Source organism: Protopterus annectens, chromosome 2.part2, assembly GCF_019279795.1.
Source record: "Protopterus annectens isolate FY-2018-M chromosome 2.part2, PAN1.0, whole genome shotgun sequence".
NCBI classification, from domain to species: domain Eukaryota; kingdom Metazoa; phylum Chordata; order Ceratodontiformes; family Protopteridae; genus Protopterus; species Protopterus annectens.
In genome coordinates, this window is record NC_056730.1 from 1,029,299,671 (window position 1) to 1,029,311,705 (window position 12,035).

Here is a 12,035-nt window from a genome sequence, read left to right on the forward strand (position 1 = left end):
TGCATGCGGCCTGCTGCATTGTGGTGTGGACAGCATCACCCCTGCAGTGCTGGGACTGCCAATACGGGAGCGCCGTGTGTTGTTGCACATCTATGTAGATCTCCACCTGTTGGTGTTGCTGACCTATGTCCACATGGCTGATGCCCTACTCCCACCACATGTTCTACCACAGACACCACATGGTCGAGGATTCCCACCATCTCACCCATCAGTCTATCCATGACCTCCGCAAAATAATGGTGGGCACTTGCAAGATCATGGATGTTGTCACATACAGCAGGAAGAGTAGCCCTCTGGAGGCACAGACTATCTCAGGTGTAACATTCCATATGTGCCTGTGCCTCCATGACTGCACAAAACATGTGTCTGGTGACACCTGCTGTAGCACTTCTGCCAGAGCATGATGGCCAGCAGCCCTCCTATGAGCACCTCTGTACATCTGCCTTTGTGACACCTCACCAGTCATCCGGCTAAGGCTGCTATGTAAAGACACAATTGCCATAGTCCCCACACATTCCTGTCCCATGCCACCAACCACCAACTGTCTCGCATCTATGGCGACTGGTGATGGGGTAAGTATGGGCATTGTGACTGTGTGTGGGGATGGGGTGGATAAAAGTGGGATGTCAACCAATGGCACAGATTCAGCCTCTGACAACCCTGCCTGTGCTTCACTATGCCTATCATTGTCAGAGTCTATATGGAAACTAACATCAGTTTGCCTGCAGGAGGGACCCTGACCCACCTCGCCACCTGTGAGGGGCAGATAAGAAATGTAAATTAAGACCTGTATATTATGGTTTACTTCTACACACATACACACTTACAGATGAGGTGGCACAAACATATTACATAGACCTCAGTACCCAACAATTGACATGCATGACATATGGCACTCAATATCAGGCAGTGCAGCCATTCTAAATCCTGATTTCAAACAATATACATATGTGGGATGCATGAGTCATGTTCATAGGTAGGTACTAGGCTATTGGCCTTAGGGCCTATATAAGCCTAGCCAAAAAGGTACCCTTTCTATTTTCCATCCAATCATAAAGATTTTTCTTGAAGAGTGCTAATGAGGAGCTCTGTTTGACATAGATAGGTAGTCTGTTCCAGAGTATGGGAAGTTTCTGGGACAGGAATCTATCCCTCCAGCATGTTCTGTTTATTGTGGTGACAAGGCTTAGGTCCCTAGAGCATGTAGTTTGGAGGGATTGGGATTTCTTTAACTGGAGCATGTCCAACAGCTCTCCGTTTGCCATAGCTTTGTATGTTAGGCAGAGATCGCCTCTGAGTAGGCGATATGCAACAAAGTAAAGCTGGAGTTTCTTTTGAGGTGGTCTGCATAGGGCATCTGTTTGAGGCCAGTAATCCTCTTTGTGAGGTACTTCTGCTGCCTTTCCAGTTGTTGTACATGACTTGTGAGATACATACCAAAAGGGGCATTGTACTCTATAATGGGTCTAATGAGTGATGAGTACAGGGGAACAATGACCTCTTTTTTTCTGGATAAGAAACCTTTTATGATGTGGTGTGCCATGTAGAAGGATTTCCTGACCACTGTGGCGATGTGATTATCAAAGAAGTGACTACTGTCCACCTGTGTCCCAAGGTCTCTTATCACACTTTCAGTGTTAAGTAGACTACCGCTTATGTGGTAGTTTATGGGTACAGAGTTTTTACCAAGGGGGGTGACAATGCACTTTTTGGCATTGAGCTTGAGGCCATGGCTTTGACACCAGGCATCTGTCTCAGTAAGGCCCTTTTGTAGGATGTCCACATCGTTAGGAGTTTCGATTATGGCTCCTAGTTTGCAGTCATCTGTGAACTTAGTTAGCCAAAGACCTTCCGTGTTAGCCTGTACTTCAGAGAAGTAGAAACCAAACAGGAGAGGACCCAGGACTGAACCCTGTGGTACTCCACTTGTCACTGGTCTGAAGTTGGATTTGGAGTCTGCTATTTTCACTGTGTGGGTTCTGTCAGTAAGCCAGTTGGCAATGCATCTTGTGACATAGGGATTTATATCTAGTTTAGTGAGTTTATCTATAACTCCAGACTGGGCGATGGTGTCGAAAGCCTTGGCGAGATCTAGATCAGCTGTGTGAACCACCTTACCCTCATCGATGGCTTTGGTGACTGATTCAAAGAAGTCTATCAGGTTTAGGAGACATGATCTGCCTTTTACAAACCTCAACTGTGTGGGGTCCAGAGTTTGGAGATTACCAATGTCTTTGTTTATGGGTTCCATGATAATACATTCCATGGCCTTGCAGACCAGGCTCATCAGGCTAATGGGGTGGTAGTTCCCAGGGTCTGTCATGGCTCCCCCTTTGTGGACTGGGATAACCATCCCAGTGCACCATTCAATGAGCACAAAGCCTGAGGTGAGTTTATGATTGAACATGGTACTTAGGTGGGGTGCCAGTTCATTCTGTAGTTCATATAGAGTGCAGCCTGGGATGTTGTCAGGTCCCATGGATGCTGTGTTCTTGGCCTTGGAGAGTGAGGTTTTTATCTGTGCAACCATGATTACAGGAACTTTGCATTCTTCTGATATAGAGATGGACCCTTTAGGGGGTGAGAGGGAGGTAAAGTTAGCACTGAACATATCTGCCAGGATGTTGGCAATATTAGTTGGTTCTGTATATTTACTACCATTGTGCTGCAACTCAGAGCATATCTGAGTGTTGCCATTGAGATTCTTGACATAGCTATAGAATGCTTTGTGATTGCTTTTAGAATCAGTGGTGATTTTATTTTCATAGCTAGCTTTGGAGGATTTTATGAGGGATCTCAGCGTCTTACTGAGGCTGACCAGGGAGTTTCTCCAACCATGGGATTTTACTCTTTTTTGCAATAGTTTCTTCTGTTGTAGAGTTTGTTTATGGCAGAAGACCACCAGATTTGCTTCCTTTTTTTGGAGGATAGCATCTTGGTTCTGTTAAGGATAGCATGATCTATGCACTCGTGTAAGTGCTTTTAAAGTGTATTTGTGTAGGATTCAGCAGTCGTACCTCTATTGTCCATCTGCATGGGTGTCGTGAAGTTTGCCACTTCTGTCTTAAGAAGCGTGAAGTTGGCTTTGGAGAAACTTTTTACAGTTGTTTCCCTAATGGGGGCTGGGGGTGGGATGTAAATGTCTAGGGTGATTAGCTTGTGGTAGGATCTGACCAACGAGGAACTGACCTCTGGTGTGGAACACCCGTCACCCATGTTGTTAATGACCAGGTCTAGGATATTGCTGCCTTTGGTGGGAGGTGTGAATAAGTTGATCCAAAGTATTGGAATTTATGAATTTCAGAAAACGTTGAGCAAAAGAGTTGGTACATGAGTAGTTTTCCCAGTTAATGGTGGGGTAGTTGAAATCATCCATTATTAGGGTGTTGGGTTGTACCCTAATATTTTCCAGCATATCAAGAAAGGAGGAGTGGGAATCCTGGGGCATGGTGGGGGTGTGTAGCTATCTACAATTTGGATTGCGGTCTTGCCCAGAGTTAGTTGCACTTGGATAATTTCGGATACATTATGCTGAGCAACTAGTCCTGTTCTGTCCTGAAGACTGTCAATCCCACATTGTACTGTTGCTACACTTCTAACTTCTTGATAATACTTTACAGCAGAATTCAGCATAAAACAAACTCAGAAAAAAATTTTTCTAAAGTTAAATGCAATGAGGCTTTAATGAATTGCATTTTTTAGCTAAGCGCAAGTATTGATGCTTTTTTCCAGATCACACTAAACCAACAGCAGCTGTCTTTATATTACAAGCTGGTCCAGTACGTGCAATCCAACTTGTTTGTTCACAGCTGCATTACTTAGAATGGATACACAAAACCATAAAGGTAACTCTGTTCTGGAATTAGAAACGTATGTTAGTAGGTGATGCCTCTTCCTCTGGGGCACACTGCACCCACGTACACATTAATGCTGTACACCTGTACAGCACACTGGCATGCACTGTACATCATACCTCACAACTATAAAAATCATTGCTGAATGTGTTAGATGTGTAGCAGTTATGTTTCCTCTGTTCTTCACAACCCTTATGTGTTTGTCTGACACATGACTGGGATGATATGAGAATGGATGTCAGTAATGAATGACTGACATTTAATTCCCAGATCTCATCATCATCAGTTGATGTATGTGCAATAACATCTGTGTAAACTGACGACCTTCCAATCCTCATGTGGATTTCAAGAGTTTACATATCCCTGTTGACATGGCAGCCTATTCCATGATATGCAATGGGGCCACATTACTGCTGTCAAAAACATTACACAAATCTGATATGTGACATATAACCTATGCAATCTAATCCTGCAACAGATGACTGTCAGGCATGGACATGCAGACTGAGATGCATACCGTATTGAGGGTGCATGACTGTGCACACCCTTAAACCAATGTTTTGTTGAAGCACCTGCTAACTGAAATACAGCAGTCACTATTCCTGGAAGGAGCACAGTGGCATGGCACACCCTTGCCTTTGCATAATTAGGTCTGTCTTCCCTATAAAGGTACCACAACTCTGTCAGATTTCAAGGCCAGCTCATATGCACAGCCCGTGGAAGTCACACAGGGACTTCAGTACTGCTGTGGAGTGTGTGTTATATGTGGGTCACTTCATAACCTTGAACATGTTAAGATACAGCCATTCCTAGCTAGCTTTAGATGTATGCTTCAGTTCACTGTTGTATTTGAAGCTGACACCCCTCCCCATCCACAGCCTTATTGCAGATGCCTGACAAATGTGGCTCACACATGAGTGTTAGTTTGCAAGTGTTCCACATTCACTCCACCATGTTTACAAGCCTACTTTCAGGTAATGAACAACAACTGTAAAGTTGTACACTGGCACCAGCAACCTTCAAATTGGGGATGGTGGCCCTGATGTGATTTAAGCTGCTGCTTATGCACCACACGTAACCTTAGGACTACTATCTGTAGATTTGTGCCTTGGTCTCATGACACCATTACACAATGCAACACATGCCTTTGAAAGACCTGGGGCATGCTTTCACTGCCTGTGTGGAGGCCTGGATGATGTTTCTTGTGGGATAAATCTCCCATCTACTTTCCATAACCCACAGGGTACACTTATGCAGACTCCAGACAATTGTTGACACAGGTAATACACAGGCAGGACTTGCTAGACATTTGTGCAACTGCCTCAGTGCTGCTGCATGTATCTGCATTGCCTCCCTGACCAGTTTGCACTATGTATTGTCATCTGTATTGGACAGCCATCTGTGTCTTGTCAACATCACTGTTGTCCCATATTTAATACACCTCTAGATGACTGTCTGCACTGTTTGCCATGGAATATACAATGGTGAGGTAATGTTATTTTACCCTACTCCTGACTATTTCCTTTCAGATATGTGATCCATGTCATGCCTTGGAAGATGTCTGCAAGCCATGGCTGCCTGTGTTGCAGGCAGCTGATCAATTGTCATGGACATACTTCTTGGAAGCAGACCATTACGTGGTGTGACGTAGAGGCCTGTACTTGATGGCAGGTGTGTATTGCAGAAGAGTGAATGCTGTCAGTACATCACAAGCTGCCTCCAAAATATGTTAATTGGAATGTGTGTACACATATGCTTCCAGTGTATTGTAAGGTTTGCAAACCCCATATTTGTTGTCCTAACATAGGATTCTATTTTATACATTAATTTTATATGTTAGGTGCACATTACAGGTTGTAAAAGGTGTGGAATGTGTTATTGTGCTCTGTCATTGTATATATCAGGAACAGTTGACACCGTCATAGTGGTGTGTACACTGTCATATCGACTCTATGAGGGTTATGTTTTATACATGTCCCTACTGTAGGCTATTTGTCTCACCATTTGGCTTGTCTCTGTTCACACATCTTGCACTGACGGGTTGTGAGGTATACTGCAGGACTCCTACCTACCCTTTTCCATAGTGACTACTATGATGCTGTGCAGTTAACATCAGCAACACTGAACATGTATATCATTCATTATAGGTAGGTGTGATAAATGTGTACAGAGCATATAGCATGGCCTTAACATGGCCAGTGTATTGGCAAACATGAACAAAATAATTCCATACTCACCAGCCACAGGCTGCTGCCCCAGTTGTATACCTGATGGACCTACATAGTTGTGGAAGAGAGGTAATTTCAGTAGCCACTCATGTGGCATTGCTACAGGGTGGAAACAGCATTTCAGAAAATTAACAGAACAAACAGCAATACTACAGAATATGCAGCCCAACACCATAGATGTGCACATCTGTGCATTACTAAACTCCAGCTACAGACTACCTTCTCTGATATATGCATGCAGATTCTCTACAGATAAAATTGTAGAATCAACACTCTTCTAGTTATTTGCACTGTGGCCTTACCTGCACACTCCTCAGACATTGGTTGGGTGCCACCCACCTCAACAATGCTGAGTTCTGCTTCATGGTGGATGTGCTGGGCAGATGCACCAAGGCTAGCAAGGATCTGTTCCTTACATGTCAGTGGGGGCTGGATTGCTGCACCCCACCTGTGGCTAGCTGCTCCCTTGCTACAGCAGCTGCTCAGTTCCATGCATGATGCAAAATGTTGCTAGTGCAATGACGGGCCTAGTCTTAATGCCGGTTCTGTTGTCCAGCATCATTCACCCTGTGGACCAGTTCTTCCCACAATGCTGTTTTGTCACTTAGGGCTTCTGTGCCATGTTCGAACAGGACATCATAGTGCTGTATGAGATACTGAATGATTACATCATTCTCCAATGAAGTAAAGGCTGGTAGCCTTCCTTGTGGCATGGTAGCTAGAAGACATAAACAGGAGAAAAGGTTACACATCCTCATATGATTGTCTACTTGCACATATACACAGAATATTACTACAACCTAACCCTATAATCAGCTGTCATTACATTCCTGGCCCTAACCTATCTTATTCCACCCAATGTTGCACAGTTAACTGCATAATCCCCTATTCTCCATTCATTTCTGTGTATAGGGATGACAGTGGCCATCGTCCATGTGGATGGTGGCAAGTATGTGTTTAACTGTAGTGTGTGATGGAGCTGTGAGCACATGCCTTAATTCAGGTAAGAGGCAGACAGTGATGTTCTCATGACCCAGGGAGACTTGCTGTTGTTGCCTTCAGTAGGCATCAGTATTATGGGGTGGTAGTATATTTGATGTGCATATCCCCCTATAGAATTTGTGTGGACAGGGTGGCACTGTTCTCACTTAACCTGTGTGATGCATGTTGCCTATATCCATGGCATGTGTGTATGGGGTGTGCTTAACCCCCAGTACAGGTTGAATTGTGTTGTTGCCTCTGAGACTGATGATATATGTGGAGATACTCTGTTGCAATTGTCTTTGGTGATGTGGATATGTCTGATTTATAGTCATAATCAGCCTTACACTACGTCAGCTGTGAACATACATGCTTGCTGAGATAGAGGTGGACTTGCCTCTAAGTTTTTGGCTGCTCCTATGTGTCCCTGTACAGCCAATATAGCATCCTGTTATGTGCTTTGTGTATTGCTGCTGTCCACCAAGGGGGGTTACTCTCTCCTTGGGGGAGGCTACTTTTACAAGTCAGGTACAGCTGATTGCATATAACTACAGTGGAATGAAGTGTACACACCCCTGCTACAATACCTGGTATTTGTGCAATTGGAACATGACACCACAAAACCTAATTTCAAATAAATCCACATGTGTAATGTGACCTCTATCCTTTACAATTCAATGTAAAACATGACAATCAGGTCTGTGAAAACATGTGAAATAATCAGTACAATAAGCCAGTTGAATGAGTGCACACACCCTTAAAGTGATATGTTGCATGAACACCTGTTGAGATAACTACAGCATCCATTTGTCTTGGTTTGCACACTCAGTGGAATTCTACAGGCTATGGGTCACATTTGGGGTGTGGAACATTTTTGAAAGATTATCTGTGGTCTAATTTTCATACAGCACACAAACCTGGCATTCCAACAGGGGTGTGTACACTTTTGATATCCACTGTATATTAGGTGTTGCTATAGCTGTTAGTGTTAGGCATGGGAAATGGGTCATAACACAGATGAACACTTCACTGATTACTACATGACAATCATGCCGACTGTAGTATCCATATCAGTGTTAGGGTAATGCAACAAGAGTAGCTGTACACATTTATTTCTGTTGTATGCACTGACACTGATATTACACACATGTGCAACATGCACACCCTATTTTTACAACTGCTTGTAACCCATGGAATCAGTTTTATGCCTTCTAGCTGGAGATACACATACATACATGTGCCCAGGGGATACCTGGTATAGATTTGTCTTCTGTGTTAGTATGGCATACTGTATTCACAGTCTTGTTAATCAATCATACTTATCAGCTGGTTATACCCACAGGACCTCAGGACAAAGACTCACATCAATGGTTGAAAAAAGTAACATCAATATTGATACCATATTGCTCTAGCTGCAACATACATATTTAAGTTGATTGCACATTAGCCTTTGACACCACTGTGATAACCTGGAAGATGTCCAACAGTCATAACTACACTATTTTGTTATGTTGTCATTGCTGGAAGACTTGCCACTTGTTTGGCTGACATAGGTCAAATATATGTGTGTGTCTACAGATATCAGTCACAAATGTGCTTATTGTCCAGCAGAACGCTGTAGAGTTGAATGTTATTAATTCAAGATATCACATGCAGTCCAGCACACATGTCTGCAAGAGTATTGTACTATCCACATGCCCTATATATATATATATATATATATATATATATATATATATATATATATATATATATATATCTCCTAGCTTTCCAAGACAAACATATATCAAACTCATATTCACAGGTAACTTATGGATATGGACAACATCCCATTAACTGGCTCACAACTGTTTGACAGACACTAGTGGTTTGCAAATATGATCTGTCCTTTCCCAGGGTGAGTCAGGCTCCTGAGCTGTGATATCACCTTTCAAACTCTTAGAGCATCACATGTGGACAAAGCTTAACATAATGGGGAGGTAAATAGGGACATATCGTACATATTCCTGTTACAGAGTTATGAGGTTTTTAGCATAATACATTTTGCATTACTGTGACTGTTCTGAAGGATGTGGAATCTTACACTCAAGTGTTTGTTATTACTTCATGACTTCAGTCCTCAGTTATTTGTCAGACAGGTAGAGATGTCAAAAGGAACAGACATAACAGTCTGATTTCAAAATCTGGACATTCTGTGAAGATTTGTACAGTTAACTGGTATGGCTGTGATGTCTCCTACTGCAATCAGAGCCAGATGCTATGGCCATAGCAGCTGTACAGCAGGACATCAGTACAGCAAGTTTTGCTGGCACATATACATTTTTCAGACTCAGCTATCCCATTATTACAGACCAAGTAATACATTAAATTACATGCTTAAATGTTTCACATACCTTTTCTGGTGGGGTTGTTTTATATTCAAACCTATGTGTTTTGGTTTGGTTGTTGTCTCACTCTGTGTCATTTTCTCTCTCTCTCTCTCTTTCTGTAGTATAGGGATTGAGTGCATTTGATTAAGTGACAGCATGGCTTTTGTAGGTGATGGTCATGACCTGGTGATGGCCTATGCACCAATCAGTGTTCCCCACTTGCTAATTACATGCAGAGCAGCTGCATAGTTCTTCCAATAGCCAATGTCATGGCAACCCATAAACCTATAACTGTGTACTTCCTGTGGTCATTGTCCCTTTACCTTGCCTATAAGGAACACATCCTTTATGTGTGTGGGCAGCAGTGTTACAGACAGCAGGTAAGAATATGTCTTACAACATGACATGTGGACATAGGCCAACTACAGGTTTATGTAAGGTTCCAGATGTAGGGACAGAGTGTGAGTATCACTGTTATATGCTTTGTATACTGCTAGTTTAACAGGGTTTGTGTGTACATGCTAGTTCTGCATAGCTTGCAGTCTGACAATGTTATGTATCTGCATAGCTCTCCACTGTAGGGCTCTCCACATAATGGCCAGTTACTAATAAAAACATAAAAGTTATGTAGCTGTACTTTCGGATACTATGGTGATGGGGACAGTGGTGAGTTAGAGGTTACTGTTTTTTTTTTTTGTTTTTGTTTTTTTGCACACAGTCTGTCAGTTTGATGGACCAGTTTGAAGTGAAGTACTGTTATGTAAAGGATCAATTTACATTGTAACATTTTATATTTTCCCCACTAGGTGGTTAACTGAGGAGTGTAATTGGAGGCTGTTGGCTTAATCCTGTAATTGAGAGTTGATTGATTTTTGTATTCAAGGCAAGTGTGTTTTGTACTGTTGTATGACTTGAAGACTCTTGCCATGACATCAGTGTCTGATACTTTGTGTGGCTTACTTTCGTTACCACCTGTCCCTTTGTGCAAGGCATGGTCATTGTTTGGCCAATTGTGGCCTACTGATAACCCTCAACTGTACACATTTTTCCATAATGTCTGGATGATGGCATCATAACATTTGTGTGTTTCTCCTTAATTAGGTTCCTTTCTGGCAAAAAGCTGAGGATTGGACTCATTCAATTATGACAAACATTTGACTGTAAGACTACACATCCTTCAGAAAAGTAATGCTACTACAAAACCTTTAGTATTCTATCACCTTTCTGAGATCATAAGAGAATATTTATAATCTGTCCCTATTTGTCCACCATCATGTTATGCTTTGTCTATATTTTTCCTGTAACAGTTTGAGAGGTATGGCACTCCTAACAACAATTCTGACAATTGGAAAATGTCCTGAGATGGTAGGAGCAAGAATGTATCATATGTTTTCTTTAATATTTGTATAATTCAGTTATGTTGTATTTTACACATCTACATGCTGTAAGACATGGCATAAACACCTGAAATAGTACAGAAATAAACCTTTTTTGGGAAAACAGTGGTATGTGTGTTTTTTTAATGCAAACATTCTCATTTGTGCAAACATATCACACTCTGGCCATTTGATAAGGTGGCAACTGTTTACTAATTACTGGCTGTTTGGGTTTCACTGTGCTCTCTTTAGTCATTTCAATTACTTACCTAAGAGATTGCTGCATGTCTGGCCACTTTGTAAGGCATATCATGCTTATGTAGCGGCAGAGTGTATACTTATTTGGACTGTGTATATGTGGGGTCAGCAGATGAATGCCCCATACCACCCCAGCATTCTATCTACAGTATGACCCACCACAGGATATGTAGGGGTAATGTGTGACTCTCATGGGGGATATATCTATCCACACAGCCATTGTACTGTGGTGTTTGTTAGGCTTATGAGTATTTATCTCCATGTGTGTTGTTTATTTATGTATACATATATAAATATATATATATATATATATATATATATATATATATATACATATAGAGCAAACATTCACAGATATATGTTCATATTCATATAAATATATGTATATGCATATATAGATATATCTGAGTAGGTATAAATACATATATATATATATATATATATATATATATATATATATATATATATATATATGTGTGTGTGTGTGTGTGTGTGTGTGTGTGTGTGTGTGTATGTGTGTGTGTGTGTGTATCTTATCTGAATGTTTACTGCCTCCTCAATATACATTCCCTATAGTACAGTGATTGTCCTGCAAGATATGTTCATGAAATCATCCTGAACTCTTACAGCTTACATGGATTAATGGTTATGTGCTGTGACTATGGTGTACATGTTGCTGGGATCAAATGCTGTTTATTTTGTTGCTGGGCAGAACAAGGGCTCATGGAGAGAGGGTGATTAAGGCACTTTAAAGCGGCTTTATGTGGGTTTGCATGGGTTTGTGCAAAGCAAAGTGGAGCTAACACATAGTTAAACGTACAGACATTTAAACTGTGTGAGCTTGTCTTAGCAGTGCTTACCAATGCGCAAATCTGGTTAGGTATGATAACTACTGTTTACCTACCTATTCTGTGCTTGAGTATATGTCAACTTGTTTGCCCACCACTCAGCAATGGTAATACATGGCTA